The 16,768-nt window shown below is 36.8% G+C and overlaps 1 protein-coding gene and 1 pseudogene across 1 annotated transcript in view; both read right to left on the reverse strand.

Moving 5' to 3' along the window:
* GPC6 (glypican 6) overlaps positions 1 to 16,768 on the reverse strand; it is a 1,081,278-nt gene that overhangs the window by 993,494 nt on the left and 71,016 nt on the right. The window lies entirely within an intron of this gene.
* The window catches only part of LOC135363821 (rRNA-processing protein FCF1 homolog), a 38,707-nt pseudogene continuing 21,939 nt past the window's right edge, over positions 1 to 16,768 (reverse strand).

The following is a 16,768-nucleotide window of genomic DNA, read 5'->3' on the forward strand; positions in this document are numbered from 1 at the left end:
TTTACAAAGTAGCCAACCCTGTTTGTATTTGAATTGCGAAGAAAAACTAACCATTTTACATAATTATGAGCGCTTAATCCATTTACAATTTATAGTAGCTACTAATAATGACCAGTGAACTGGCTTTTACTTTAATATCCAAGTCTCAAAACATTGCCCACATGTCATAAATTATCTTGTTTACACCCAGGATCAGAATCAGAAGAGAAATTAAAAAAATTTTCTCTGTGGGCAATTAGGCTGACCACAAAACATAGTAAATTTGAGTTTCTGAGTTTCCCTGGGGCTAACATATTAAGGGAAATGAACAAACTCCTCAGTAACTATTTTTAGTTAGTATGTCTCAGGGTACAAAGTTTAAGCTAGGTCATCATGGGAGGAAATTTTATAGGTGATTTTACACAAGATAATTCTTGCAAAGACTTCCTCTAATATTTAAAAACATACACAAATTTACCCTGGTCTTTGACTTATATACAAATCAGATTCTGCAGCCCTGAGTTCTGATGACTATCACTGAATGTAAAATCTAATTCCTGGCATTTCAACACTGTCTAGAGAAAGCCTAGAAATATGCAGTGAACTTTTGAGGAGAAATCCCTAATTTTTCCAATATTACACAGTCTTCTGCAATACTAATTCAGCACTTAATAAACATATGACAGATAAACATATTTTACCATGATATTTCCTAAATTCTGGCTAGTGGTCAGGATACTTCCAAATTTTTATGTTTATTTCAGACTGAGCAATATTTTAAGCAAAATAGAAACAAACAAAATAATCTTTGTAGGCTTCATTTGTTTGTTTTTCATATATGGAATACAACAAACGCACACACACACACACACACACACATTTTAACCTTAGTGGAAAAACAAGGTAGAGTTTTTCTGTATCTGAAAGTGTAGAATATGAGTGCCTATAAGCTTTATGCATCTAAGTGCACCTAGGAATTTGCTTTATGTCTTTATATAACTTAGTTAAATTATTTTTAATATGGACCCAAACAAGAAATAAAGATGACTTGTGGGAAAAAAGTGCAAGTTACCAAAATTTACTGATACTGATACTGAAATCAGGCTGGAGAAAGAAAAAGACTTCATAGTTTGGGAGGATTATAAATATGAATATATAAAAAAAGATACTGTATGTTCAAAATGGTCATTTATCAGAGGTTATTTTTTATCTTCACACATTTCCTCAAAGCTCTACATCCCTTCCCCTGATTCCCCATAGATCATTCCATAGATCACCTAAGCAGGGACTGGAGAATATTTCCTCATGGCACACATATTACTACATTATAAATACATTTTTCCTGCACAGAATTCCATGCTGGGGAGGCCAAGGCTCTGAGATGGTTTCTAAACTGGCAAGGAACAGAGCCAGGATTCTAATCCAGGTCTTCTGATGTTAAGCACCTTTCATTATGCAACGGTCATCTCCCTATTGAGGTTTTGGTCTATTAATGAGGCTGGAACATCTCTATCTTCCTCTAGGCAATTGATTTTTTTTTTCCCTGTTAAATGAGAGTAGAGTCAATGAACAAGTGTAAAAGGAAATAAAACTACAAAAATAAAATTACAAATCCAACCAAGAAGTAGAAAGTCTTACTCCTACAGTGTCTTCAGTGTCACCCTGATCATGCCATCCCAGCAGCTACAGTAAACAAACAGGTCCCCATCAGAGAAATATCCCTATTAGAAGGAGGGTAATATTTACTCCATTTCTCCTAATAATTTATATAGGCAATGTTCAGAGCAAAGAGAACATTCATTTGTCACTGCAGGAGTAAGTAATGCTTATGAAAAAAAATTTTTAGTCAAGTGACTACTTACTATGTAAACACTGACTGGATTTCAACACATCAAAAGCTATTAAAAGGAATCCAACCTCCCAGTTATTCCCTGCATTGAAGAAAAGCCCTGTTCTATATTCTCATCCTTGTTTCCATATTAAATGCAAAAGAATAAAAAGCTGAGGATTTCTTCTTAACTGTTTTGCCTTGTGAGACAACCAAAAAGTAAAAAACCAATAACATCTACTATTTTTTAGTGCAGGCTCAGAAGATGATATGCAGTTATATATATTTATTCCACAAATGACACTTGCTATCTTTTTCCCTAGAGGCCACAAACACGACACAGTATTTCCCTCATAGAAACACATTCCTTAAAAATTTTAGCTGGACATTTTGTTTTCTCTTTTTTTACCGCCTCTCGGATTTTAATGGATTAGAGTTGAAAAGTCAACACTTAAAAATAAAGTATGGTTTGGAAATGGTTATCTGTGAATATGAGTTCATTATTCCCCTTTGACAACTGCAAGTAAAGTCAAGAAAATATGTTCTGTCCATGTTTGACATAAAGAAATATTTTCCAGATGACCTGGAGATTATGGACTTTCTGGAAAAGCAATTTCATTGTAAATGAAGGCATACGTACACATCTGTAGGCATTCCCCAATCTGTAAATGGTTCCACTCCCAAATAGTTTGTTTATAAGATTCTTCTAAAACTCGAAGTTTGTGTGTATGAGTGTGTGTATGTGTGCACGCACATATGCAGAGAGAGAAAGAGAGACAGGGACAGAGGGAAATAATGTGGATATTCTCCCAGAGGAAGGAGTTCTCCATCTCATTTTCAACTATTCAACAATTTTTAACCAGCTTTTCAACTACCCTTCTGCAGCTCCAGCTACTGTTCCAAGGGCAGGCAGCAACAGCAGCAAACAGGAGCTTGTTAAAACTGAAAAATCCCAGGCTCCACCCAGACCCTACTGCAACAAAATTTGCATATTATAAGATCCCAGATGGTTCCAACATACATAAGGTCTAAGAAGCACTGGCCTAGACCTCCCAACCCCAAAGTCTCCCAACCCAAGTACTTCACCTCAGTCCTTCCAACACTAAATGCCATCTACAACTGCTGAGAAACCATTCCTCAACTCACACACACAAGCCTCTCCCCAACCACCCCGCCCCCCACCAACCTCTGCCCCACGATTCCTACAGTGCTGACTGCATCAGCTTCCACTAGTCACCCAAGCAGAGACTGGAGGCTGTCTTATATGTCTTGTGCTCTAGGACGCAGTCTGTGTTGCTCTCCATTATGACCTAGCACCTAGCGACTACTCAGAACTTAATGAGTATCTTTTGAATGAAGAAAACTAGTAACCACGCAGATATGCCCCTGCGTCCCTCCCCTGTATCCACACTGCTAGAGTCTCTCTTTTTTTATATGAGCTATCATCTGATTTATAAAAAGATGCAACAATATTTAAATGATACAAAATATCAATTTCAAAACATCAAAAAGTGGGTGTATTTAACCACAGTCAGCTCATAACAGAGCAAATGGGAAAGAAGAATAATTCATGCTACAGCATATTGCTAATATGAACTGGCAACAGAAAAAGTTGGTAAAGGAAGGCAGAGGAACTCTATCTTTTAAGAATTAGAACCGAGGGGCTCCATAATCATCTGGCATCCGCTCAATGTTGTACCTATGGTTAGAAATGTACATGATGGGAACTCCAGGGATCTTCCGGATCCTTTGTTCAAGGTCCCAGGCAACTGTGGCCACAATTTAACACTTGTGCTGAGTTACTCTCTGTACTAACCAGTCATCTGCATAGGTTTCTTTGTGTGTGCATGGTAATCGTTCAAATCTTGGATCCTTGGCAATCCTTAGAGCCACTCGATACTTTTGCCCCAGTTTCTCAATTTCAGCCATCACACAGTCAGTTATACAAGGGATATACTTGGCATACGGACAGTCCATCATTGACTGTACTAAGTCAAGTTTCGCTTTAATGGAAAAGTTGATAAAGTTGGTATCAACCAGGATGTGGTAAGGTGGGCCCAGCTGTGTGTTATATTGGAAGAATAAGCAGGAAGGATGTTGGGGGACTTCTCTTTCCTTGAGTGCACTAGGATCTTTCTTTTCTTTCTTTTTAGGTTTTAATCTGTCCTTCTCTTTAAGCCTCTGATCTCGGAGACTAAGCATTCGCTTCATGGTCGCATACTTTCTTGCTTTCTTTTGCTTTCCCATGTTCACGCCATGCTCTTGTTTCTTCCGGAATCACCCCATGCTGCTAGAGTCTCTTAATGAGTCTCTCAGGCTGATTCCTTCTCCTATCAGTACAGAAGTTTGGTTTTCATGAAATACAAATACTGACTTGTGACTCACAATCAGTATTTGTGTTTCACTCAAATAAAATGAATGCATCATACATTACCACTACCTTGATATTTCCAAAACACATATCCGATGATCCTCTTCCACTCACACTCTCCATAATGCTTTAAAACTGTGATCTTCCACAGAGGAAAAAGCAAAGTCCAGTGCCTGAGGATGGCCACTGCTTATTCCTAAGTGCTACCTGTCCCACTCCTCTGCCCCAACCACATCTCATGTTCTACCTTTACTGAAGTATAAGCCACTCCTTGTTCCCATCTGCATTCTCAACTCCTCAAATCAAGTTGGATTATATTGAATCCTTATTGCCTGTAAGTACAAAGCAATGTATTGAGTTTGCACTTCTGAAAAGCTATATTAGGGCTTAAAAATAACAAAATTAATCATGAAAACTTAAAATATACACCAATACATTTTCATAAACAATCATGGGATATGGAAATCAAACACCTAATAGGAAAACTACCTCCTAATTTTACTGGGGGGGGGTGTATTTCTGCATGAGCTAACCGACTGAAAAGTCTTAATATACAAATCCAAATAAACTAAGGCTGAAGATACCTTATCAGTTTCTAGTGTGTTCCTAAGGGTTGGCATTTTTCGTTTCTTCAAAGATCATTCTAGGTCTTTCAAAATATAGACACAGGTCTACAAAACTCTAATTGCCCATTTGCTGTGCATGAATCCTTGCAATATTTTTCTCCAGGTAAACACTGCGAAGAGGCAGGTTCCATGCAGGCTTCAGTTGAATCTTAAAAGTAAATACCACTTTTGGTTCTTAGGACTGGGGTCTCAAAAAAAGCATAAAACAGGGAGCCACCACTCAAGCTGAATAAATTGGGAGTGCTTAAACAGGTAGTTCCAAAACCCAAATCTCATACCATTTTCACATCTCCATGCCCTAGAATGCATTACACACCTAAGCCCCCACATGGAGCATGTACATCCTCCATCACTAAATCACCCTAACCCAGCCCAACTGTAGCACTTTTGTAAAGGCTTTCTTAACTTATCCCCAAAGTTAAAGACTTTTAGCACAGCTCCGGTTAAACAAGTTATCTATATGTCTATCTCCTACTAAATTCTAAAGCCCTCAGTTGGGTGCAGTATTCATGTCTTCCCCATCTTTTTTTCTCAAGTACTTAGCATAGTGCCTCATGCTGAATAAACAAACCTCTAATGTAGGTAAAATACCATTAAGAACCACAAGTTGAAGATCTGCAACTTTCTAAGCCCTAAGTGTTCTGATTTTTTAAAAGATATATTTACTTATTTGAGAGAGAGAGAACAGGGTGGAGGGGGGAGCAGAGGGAGGGGGAGAAAGAGAATCTCAAGCAGACTCCCCGCTGAGCACAGAGCCTGATGGACTCGATCTCACAACCCTGAGATCATGATCTGAGCCAAAAACAAGTGCTGGACGCTTAACTGACTAAGCCACCCACGTGCCCCCTAAGTGTTCTGATTTAAAGTCAAGATTTGAAACTTTCTGGGACCTGAGATCAACCCCAGTGAACCACAAGCTGGATGCAAAATGGGACTTGGACTTGGAGGACAGGTGGAAACTGGCAACTGAGTCATGCATATGCGTGGCAGCACAATGCAAAAGCTCATATAACAATCAGGTGGAGGAAGGATGGCAAAGGAGAAAGGAAAAGTGAATGGGAAAATGGCAGCCCAGACCATTCTAATGAGCAGTCCTTAGTAAGATAAGTGTCGAGAAGTTATTATTATATATATGTTTATATACAATAAAATATATATATATAACTTCACATACACACATATCACATATTTTGTCTATTATGTAATAAATTTGTCCACATATGATATGCCCTCAATGATGCTATCATACATCTCTTAAGTATATAATGGTCATCATAACAGAAATCTTAATAAGGCAACTATTGAAGAGTTGTCTACTAAGAAATTTATATTACAAAATGAACTTAATATATATAAACTGATACAAAAGTGGCATAAAAATATATGTAATAATAGTCACAAAACCCGATATAAAATATGGAGCAATCATTCGTACTGCTGGACCAATATTTAAGATGTAGCCAATTCCAGTGCAAAGAAAATGGAAGCTCATCACACAACATCAAGCCTCATAGAGCACAGCAGTGCCACTCAGACTGAACTGCCAGAGCCTAATGAGAGATGCAGAAGTATCAAGTGTAAGAGTTAGAAATTTTCATAACAAGTTGACATTTTCCTATCTATTGAATCTAATAATAATGAACTTGTTTTGCTTTATAATTAAATTTTAGAAAATAATTTTATCATATTTTATGAAAGAATCAGTCTGTAATGGATTGGAAAAAGGAGGAAGAGGGGCAAGAGGAAGAGGAGGAATAGAATGAGGAAGACTAGAAGGAGGACTGATCCTTCCCCACCCAGAGTTTGAGAAGCACTGCTCTTCTACCCCACCAGAAGCCCATCCAGTTAGTGGCTAAAACTGGTCTCACACTAGATGGTGAAATGAGCTGACAATTCCAGATACAGGATCAGAGACAACTTGGATTTGGTTATTTAAGCTGCTCATAGACTTGGAACACTCGGGGCAGTGCTTTAGTGAGGCAACTTCTTTTATTTATTAGAGGAATGTATTTGGCACTATTTTCTAGGAGGAGATGAAAATGTCCCTGTTTTAAGAAAAATACTGTTTTTGGATGGATTTAGAATAAATACTTTCTAGCATCCATTTCAACTCTAAAAATCTCTGATTCTATTACTGGCTTAATGCTGAAAAATGTGCTAACCTGCAGTACGAAAAATAGTTAATTTGACAATGGAATCAAAAAAAGGAGTACTCAGTTTAACTTATAATCTGTACTGTATACAACACGATATAAGATTGGAGCCTTCAGTTCAAAAAATTATAGAGGAAGGCATTACCTAGGAAAGTGAAATCATTGCTTTACTTGTGGAATAGAAAGAAGGAAGGGAGGAAGGGAGGAAGGAAGGAAAGGATGGAGGGAATGAGGGAGGCCATGTGATTTGCTTCAAGGGATGAGACACACAATTAATAATGTGAACCGCTAGTGACAAATTGGACTGTGAGAAGTTTGAAGTTTTATTTGAATGAAACACCCATCATTAAAGATGGGAAACTAGCAAACTAAAGTGATGTGATTCTGAGTAAGTGAGAGAATGGGATTCAGCATTTTAGCTGCTTTAGCTGGGGTGACCTCATCATAGTTTTAAATAGACTGTCCATTATAAGCATAAATTACCACCCCATGAAACTTTTGATAGGCTGGATACTGACCTGGAAATTAACAGTCAAGCATACTGCAGAAAAAAAATTTATAAATCAATCTTTTTGCTTATAACCAGCATGGTGTTGATTAGAGAAAAAAAAGCAAAACCATGGCAATTCTTTAAATTGCTATTGTTAAAATAGAATTAGCTTAATTAGTAATGAGATACAAAGCTTCACCTGTCCTAGAAATCACTCCCTCCTATGCTATAAAGATTTGGTGAGTAATTCTTATTGGAAAGATAACAGTAGCTGAATAGGGAAGAAGGTTCTGGAATTTGGCTTTCCTATTTAATAAAATACTCCTCAATGAATTGCTCTATCAAAAAACACTTAAAACAAACAAACAAACAAACAAACAAGCAGCTCTGGTATGTTGCCCAAAGTGAATCCAGTGGTTTTTCTTCCTAAACCATCACATGTCACCAAAAATATGTCATCAAGTTTGGGTATATGTATGTCCTTCTAGAAATACTTTTCCAATATGGTTATTATTTGTCTCAATATCCTCATTTAAACTATATCTTTTAGTCCATATATTTAGTACTACTTAATATTCTGAAATATCTACAGCAACAAAATAACATGTTACTGTCAAAATAACCTGACTCCAACAGTTTATTAATATTATTTGTTGTTCTCTTGTGAATTAAATCCCTTTCTTTTGACAAGTGATTTTTTAATAGACAGCTAAATTCAAAAAAGTTTATGTATTTAAAGGAATCATTTTAAAATGTAGTTAAAACAGGGGTGCCTGGGTGGCTCAGTCGGTTAAACATCTGACTCTTGATATCGGCTCAGGTCATGATCTCTTGGTCTGAGATCAAGCCCTGCATGTCACTCTACACCCATCATGGAGTCTCCTGGGGATTCTCTCTCTCTCCCTCTGACGCCCACCCCCCACTCTCTAAAATAAATAAAATCCTTAAAAAATAAATAAAATAAAACATAGTTAAAAACTAAAAAAAAATGTACTTAAAAAACTATGGCAATTTATTCTTTAATGAGAGGAAAGAAAGGAGTCAATTTTTCTGGAACACATATATATAACCACTTTTTGTTAAGGTACTGGGCAATATTTACACTATGATGAGTACATATATTTTCTCTTATGAGTCAAATAGTACACTGTGACATATCCTTTTTTGTAAAACTTTGTATTTTTCCTAGATTTAATTGTTGCCTCTCTTTTTCCCTCTGCTTAGACTCTTCCCAAACTCTCCCCATTAAAACAACTTAAAATACAGGTTTTCCTATGATCAAAGTTATCTGGTAATCCATATCCCGGAGCCCTCAATTCTCCTGCTCCAATTTGGGTTGGTTGATCACAGACCTGTCAAATAACTATTGTCCCGTGATTTTCCTTCACTACTTCTAATTTCCATATTGCTGCAGGAGCATCCAGTGTCACTTGGTCTTAAATTCTTTGTGCACCACAAAGGATTTATTTTTCTCACTTAAAGTACATTAGGATCTGGTCTTCATGCCTAGAGTTGTGAAATTTCATAATGATGTTCTTGGCTCTTTTTCAATAATTTCGTTATGAACTGAATGTAGAAGCTTGTGTCCTTCAGTTCTGGGACAATTTTTTTTTTAAATTACTTTGAAAATGTCTTTTTTCTTTTGTTTATGCTGCACTTTTAATGAAAACACTATCAGTTGGATATTATGGGGTCTGCTTGTTATATTTTCTAGGACATTTCCTTAATGGTCAGACATTTCTATTGATTAATTTTATTCTTTCGATTTTTAAAATATCATGAGGTCGCTCTTATTTCTTCAATTGTTTTGATTGTAATAGCATTACATTCTTTCCCATAGAGGCAATGTCTTCTCTTATTTCTCTAAGTTACTTTCATTTTTTGTTGAGTCATCTTTTCTGCTCCTGAACTATTAATTTAGCTTCTCCAAACTCCTTTCTGGTAGTTCTTTCTTCTTGCTGTAGACCGTTTCGTTCTTTTTGTGTGTACTCCAAATACATGGTGATCCTTGGCTTTATTCAAGAGAAAATAAAATAATGCCTGGGAATCCTATGCAGCTTATCAACAAATGGATTTATTTCACTGCTCAAGGTGAGCAAGCAGAGACTTGATCCTTCAAATATCAAAGATCTGGAGATCTTTTCTGTAGAACCAGTTTCTTCAGAAAATAAGCTTTCTCTAATCTCCTGTTTGAGAGTTACAGGCCTGTGTACCAATGCTCTTGGAGATAGATGGCAGGAGAGAGCTACAGCTCTCACTGTTAATCACGGAGACTTTACCTTTAGCTGTGCATGGTGTTCCCATTTTAGAATCACCCTAACTCAATGTATCCATGGAATAAATCACATCCCTGAAGAAGTAGGGGCACTCTAGTAATCAGTTGTCTGCTCATACAGGGGAAGAGGATATGGGGAGGTACAGCATATCTTGTTCAGACTTTCACAAAATTCCCTGTTTTTGCCCCATATTTCACTCCCAACTTCCGCAGTATCTACTATTGCCAATTCCTGTCTTTTCCAAGCTTCCTCCTTGTTGGCACCTCCCTCTGTAAGCACCAAGTATTCAACTGTCTCTGCTCTAGTAATCCCTCCTTCCAATTTATATTACCCAGAAATTCACAACATTTCCAATCTATTATCTCCCCTCAAATTCTCTTTGTTCATGTTTCTTTTTTTTTTTTTTTAAAGATTTTATTTATTTATTTGAGAGAGAGAGTGAGAGAGAGAGAGCATGAGAGGGGGGAGGGTCAGAGGCAGAAGCAGACTCCCCGCCTAGCAGGGAGCCCGATGCGGGACTCGATCCCGGGACTCCAGGATCATGACCTGAGCCGAAGGCAGTCGCTTAACCAACTGAGCCACCCAGGCGCCCTCTTTGTTCATGTTTCTATCCTTTGTGTTCCTTTGATTTCAGTGAGGTGTTCAGAAGGGAGTATAGGCAAATACATTTACTCAAGTTGCCATGTTTAACTGTAATCTCAAGATCTTTCTTCTGTCAGAAAATATGCTACTCCTAATATAATCAAGTTATCTGAATTTTATTACAGAAAAGAATCACACAGTCCTACTTTTCATTCACCTTCTTGATTTAAGATAAGAATTTGCTATTTTTCTTTGCAGGAGGTGGTCCATCAGCATCAAGCAACAAAAGCCAACAAACAAAATCTGGCACATATTTATGAACAATTTAACTACCTAGAATGATTCTTAAAATTTCCTTAGTTATGGGGGAGGGAAGGAAGCCTGAAATGACCACTCTCATCTATGTGTCTATTTTTACCATTCAAGAGACCAAAATTATCAGTCATGTACAAAATACAGACTGCTATTCCATCTCCTTGGCATCCATCAGAAATTTCCCAGCTAGTCTTTCCTTGTAGAATGACAATGCCGCATAATAACAGCTGAACTCATTGGAGGAAAGGCATGTATGATGGGACAAGAGGACATGACTTGACAAAAAGCATTACGAGTAAGTGGCTTCCCTTGCCATCTATCATTCTTCCTGCATCCTCCACACTGGCATAAAGAAATCTCTTAACATGTGCTGAAACAGCAGATGGGTTTATCATAACACAGTAACAGCCAAAGAAAAGTCCAAAATGAAAAGACTGACTTTATAACAAAAAGAAATATTTGATGTTGGATTTCAATCAAGGTTTGAGCCTACTCCATGCATTTCACTCTCCACTGGTAATTTTAATAAAACCAATTGAGAATTCACCATGATCCAGTCAGTTTCCTGTTAAAATAAATAAAAAAGAAAATATGGGGCCACAGACAGCTAGCACTGATTCTGCAGAGACTTGTCTTCCTTCAAATTAAAAGCTTTCATAAATCCAACTCAAAAAACAAAAGAAAAACAAAACAGAAAAACAGAAAAGCATGCCTCTCATAAAACACAGGGTCTGGGATGACCAAACAAGAAAGGGTGTGAGGTTAACATTGACCACAAACATACTGTGAGTTCAAAAGATGCCCTAGTTATCAAAAAAGTTAAGGCAACCTTGAATAGCTTACAGCAACGTTGAGAAGCATAAGAGGTCCCCAGCTAATTAAAGCTATTTATAAAGATTAAGTCATTTTTTTTCTGTTCAAAAAAAATCAAGATACCCAATGAGTTTACCAAATATTTTTAATTATAATGGATAACTTAGGCAGTGTTAAATGACTTACTATGTGTGATTTCTGATTTTAATGGAAAAAAATGCTAATAAAAGGACTGTTGAAACATGAATCTGATTTCTAAAAGCAGGACCACATATAAACCATCCCATGAATATGTTAAAAGTCAGCCAATTTTTAATAACAGGAAGGGTAAAAACAGGGACCACCTCTCTCATTACATCCTCCCCTAACATTTATAATACAGGTCTACATACTTGGAAATGCTGTCAAAATTGCCTTGTTAATGAGAATGGCTCAAAGTACTAACATAGCTTGCTCCTCAAATGTAGATCAGATAATGAGAGCTTAAGCACTTAGTGCATACGCTGTAGAAATTAAAAATGAAAGCAAAGTATGACACCTTCTCAGAATAGTAAAGTACATTAAAGTATATGCTGAGCAATGAAACAAACATTGAAGCCATGAGTTCCTAATCACAGAATAAGATTTTGATCTATTGATTTTGAGGAAAAGGCTTATAACTCTGATTTAACAAAGAAAAACATTTTAGTAGAATGCCAATCTTAAAGAGATGTTCAACAATTAAATATTTGTAGGTGTCAAACATGTAATAAGGGCTAAATAGATGGCTCTTTCATATTAATTATTATTTAGTGGTTGCTAAAGAAATCTTTTATTTAAATGTTGCTGTTGTCCAATGAAGACAAAAGTTTAGATATGGGGTAGAATCAAGCTGTTTTTTTTTTCCCCTCTATGCTCTAGGGCATGTTTTTACATTATCCCTCACAGCAATCATCCCCCTACACTGTAATTTGTTTATATGTCCTCTTGCAACACCTGATCATGAGCCCTTTGAGATCAAGGATATATTAGATCTCGTTGTGTCTCAAGCACTAGGCTGGGCCTACAAAAGGTACACCGTGAATGAATAATGACAGGAGCCCATACATTAGGCAACCCAGGCATGAATGCAGATTTTATTTCTATATTCGGACAATGGACTTAGCTAAAGCCCCTTCTTTGGTAATGGTCTAGGGCGTGAATAAAAAAAATAGTTTCCCACTCAAGTAATAATTTTAATTGGGGATTGCAGCCTGGAGCATTGTGTTAAAAAGGATTCTAATAATGAATTTAGGTATAGTAGCAAGGGTTGCAATGTGCTAGAGATGCAGAAAGAGAGTAAACCAAGTATATTCAACATTACAAGCCTAGGTTTAAAAAGTTGATGGTCTTAAGTATGTAAAAACGGATGTCCTTGTGAAAAGACATCATTGGAAGGGGCGCCTGGGTGGCTCAGTTGTTAAGCGTCTGCCTTCGGCTCAGGTCATGATCCCAGGGTCCTGGGATGGAGCCCCGCTTCGGGCTCCCTGCTCGACAGGAAGCCTGCTTCTCCCTCTCCCACTCCCCCTGCTTGTGTTCCTGCTCTCGCTATTCTGTCAAATAAATAAATAAAATCTTAAAAAAAAAAAATAATTGGAATTGCTTTGGTCGGGAACAGGACACTATGAATGCTCTTAATTTCTTCTTTTTTTTTTTAATGTGTAAATACATCAGATAGAGGACCAGGCAAAAGCACTTTGTGCGAATATACCACTCACACATGTCATCAACAAGTGTCTGCAATAAAAGTAGTAAACACAGAGAGAGGAGAGAGAGACTCTCAAATCCCTCAAACATTAGTTGGTAATGATTGATTATATAAATGGTGAAAATAAATGAAGGACAAATACTTCCTCAAGTAAATATTCTAATTACCTATTATAAAAGAAAATGCATTTTTTTAAAGATTTTATTTATTTTTGACAGAGAGAAAGAGAGCACAAGCAGGGGGAGCAGCAGAGGGAGAGGGAGAAGTAGGCTCCCCGCTGAGCAGAGAGCCCGATGTGGGCTCAATCCCAGGAGACCCTTAAAGAGATGTTCAACAATTAAATATTTGTAGGTGCCAAGCATGTAATAAGGGGTAAATAGATGGGTAGACCCTTAACCGTCTGAGCCACCCAGGTGCCCCACATTTTTAAAATTCCTAACTGCCTATTTTGGGTATATTTCTGGTGAAATAGTGTTGAATTCTATAAAGAATATTGATATGTAATGGTTAACCGAAATTTCTAAAAATGAGTAATTTACTTGTCACATGTTACTGAGAAAATATAATCACTAATTAAATGATTTAACATGTATAGCCTTATCTGTTAATTGGTGATGATTTTAATTTTCAATAGCTAACAATTTACTAATTTTAAAAGCAAAATAAATAATAAACACAATTGCACTGGGACGATTAAAAGCATTTTTAATCCCTGGGGCTACAGGGAATACAGGAATGTATGGGAATACAGGAATTCCTCTTCCAGGAATACATTTTATCATCTCCTTGGAAAAGAGACTATAATTGAAGTTATGACAATTCACAATATCACCATACTCATTTTTGATGGCAAGAAAAAAATTACACTCCAGAAAATTTTGACCAAAATTATATTGATAATAAACTGCATAGCTCTTTTTTAAACAAGCAAAAACTAAAATTATTGCTTTAAGCATTTATAATATTTTAAGATTTGGCTATCAAACAACTTTTTTTTAAAAAAAAGGACATAAATATTTGATAAAGAAGTCCCCTCCCTCTCATGACCCCTAAAAATAACCAGCAAACAAAGGTACCTTAATCATCCTACACACTGACAATATGCTGGTTTTCAACTTCTGGTTCTAATTTTTTCAAACTCTCCCTTCCCTCTTGCTAACTGCCACTGCACATGAGTCTACGTTCTCATAAACCTCAGACCCAAGTTACCCAAAACAACAATTTGGCCATGTAATTCTTTGGCTTTATAATCTACTTACATGGCATGATTCACTGAATTGCGTCATTACCAGCTTCCTCATTTCTCAGTATACATACACACACTCTTCCTTTTTTCCCATCTAATCAGGTCCAAATTGCTGCATTGCACTCCACCATCTTGTGTGATCTGGAACAGTCATGCCCATGGTCTAATTCTCTCAAACCAAAGACAAAATAGATAGCCTCCATTAAATGCTCCCATTTATACACCGGGGAATGAAAAACACAAGAATGCCATGTGGGAACTCTAAGATAGTAAGTTTATACCCCAGGCCATGTGTTCTTAATCCTTAACTCCACCATGTTTCACCCTTCCTACTCATGAACTGCTAAAATCTGTTTACTGGAAGAGGGTGGGTTCAGGTGCTTAACTAATATGATCACTTGGATTCTGGATTTGTTTTCCAGACCAGTCTCACCTACAATGGCTAGGTTAAAAAGCATATACCACCTGTTTATTTGACTGTTTACATTGTGTTTTTTTCAAAGAATAAAATAAATCATTGGGTGAAAAATTAAGCCAAAAAAAGAGAAAAATCATTCTCCTATGCAATTCAGCTTACCTACAAGCTTTCTTTGTTCATCTCTGATGACATCAGAACTCACTGCAAAAAGACATTTTAGAGCAAAGAAAACCAGAATAGTATTCTCTTGACAACTCAGAGAATGGTTCTGATTCCTCTAACTGCATCAAACTTACAACTGGAAAAATAATCAAGAACAATCTGAAGATGAGCATGGAAGTCACACTTATAAAGTAATACTAGGCATGCCTTAGAAAGAATGAAGTATATGCCAATACAGAAAAATCCCCACCATACAGTGTTTGTGAGACAGCAATTTGGAGACCAGTAAATGTATAATCCCCTCATTTATATAATTCTTAGAGAATAGAATTCTGTTACAGGTATGAACAGAAAAGAAAGGGTAAACACAAGATACTATTTACATGGGTTACACTGGAGTGGATTAAAAACTCCTGTTCCCACACAGAAATGCCTTAACATGGAGTAAGAGCATGTTGTACAAAAAGCACAGAAATGCTCAAAAGCCACACTGCTGGTCAGCTCAAGTGCTTTCTGTTATGCTCACACTTTAACATGATCTTTCATATTCCAGCCAAATGTTGAGAAACTGATGGAAAACATTCCCATCTTATTTCAAAAGAAAGTGTACAACTTGGCTAGCTGTTCGACATTCAAATAATGGATTGGTTTTACTTATCCAGGGAGAAGAAACACTACTTCATTTCTACAGTTTCAAGCCTGAAAGGTTTTATTGGTTCTTAGTTTTTGTTTGGTTGTTGGATTTGGGTTGTTTTTACTCTTGGGCTGTGTCAAACAAATGATCCTGGAAGCTACTATGTCAAAAATACAACAGCAAAGCATCTAACATAATGAGTATAGGGAAATTACAGAATTATACTTACTTAGATCTAAAAAAGGATCTCTGAAACAGAGTTAACATGTGCTGACAATGGCAGGTTGGAGTCCTAACTTCATTACCTAGAACACATTGCTTCTCTATTAAATATGAAAATGGTTATGTCTCTAATATCTCTTCCATTATCACCGAATGCCATCATAGACTAAATTACATTATTAACTGCATGCCAAAAAATGGCTTCAGCACGATTTTTAGAGCCAAATAGGATATTGTTAAAATCAAATCATCCACTGGTGGGGCGAATCTTCTTGGGCACATCAGGTTTCCGAGAAGGCAAAGTTGTACACCAGCCTGTGGAACCACTGTTGAGTTCCTATTTTAAGCGAGCTAAAGATTTCAAGGTGCTCAACTAAATAAATTATCCTTCATTTAATTGACCATGCTATTCACAACGAACACCTCCTTAGTAAATGGCTCAGTATAGGGATATTGACTTGAGAACTTAAAGCAGGTTATCAAAGGCAAAAAGGAAATTGTTATCAAATGATGGAAGAACACTGCAAGCTCGTCCCAGTAATCACTAGGCTGTGTGAAACTATGTTGTCTTTGTAAAAAAGATAAAGAACATAGGACACAGATTAATAAGCTATAGAATAAATAATATAGAATATAGAATAAATAAGCTATTGGATTATAAAATAATAACAATAATATAATAACAATAATGTAAGTAAGCCACTGGTACTTAATCAGTTTTGGTCTTTCTTGCTTAGTTAAAAACTCAAAATGGAGAGCACATGGGTGGATCAGTTGGTTGAGTGACCGATTCTTGGTTTTGGCTCAGGTCACAATCTCAGGGCTGAGAGATCTAGCCCTGCATCAGGCTTCACGCTCAGCACAGAGTCTGCTGGAGATTCTCTCCCTCTGCCCCTTGCCCCACTCTCTCTCTCTCTCTCAAATAAA

Source organism: Mirounga angustirostris, unplaced genomic scaffold, assembly GCF_029215605.1.
Source record: "Mirounga angustirostris isolate CCGP_5_RB_7025 unplaced genomic scaffold, mMirAng1.0.hap1 SCAF_3, whole genome shotgun sequence".
NCBI classification, from domain to species: Eukaryota; Metazoa; Chordata; class Mammalia; order Carnivora; family Phocidae; genus Mirounga; species Mirounga angustirostris.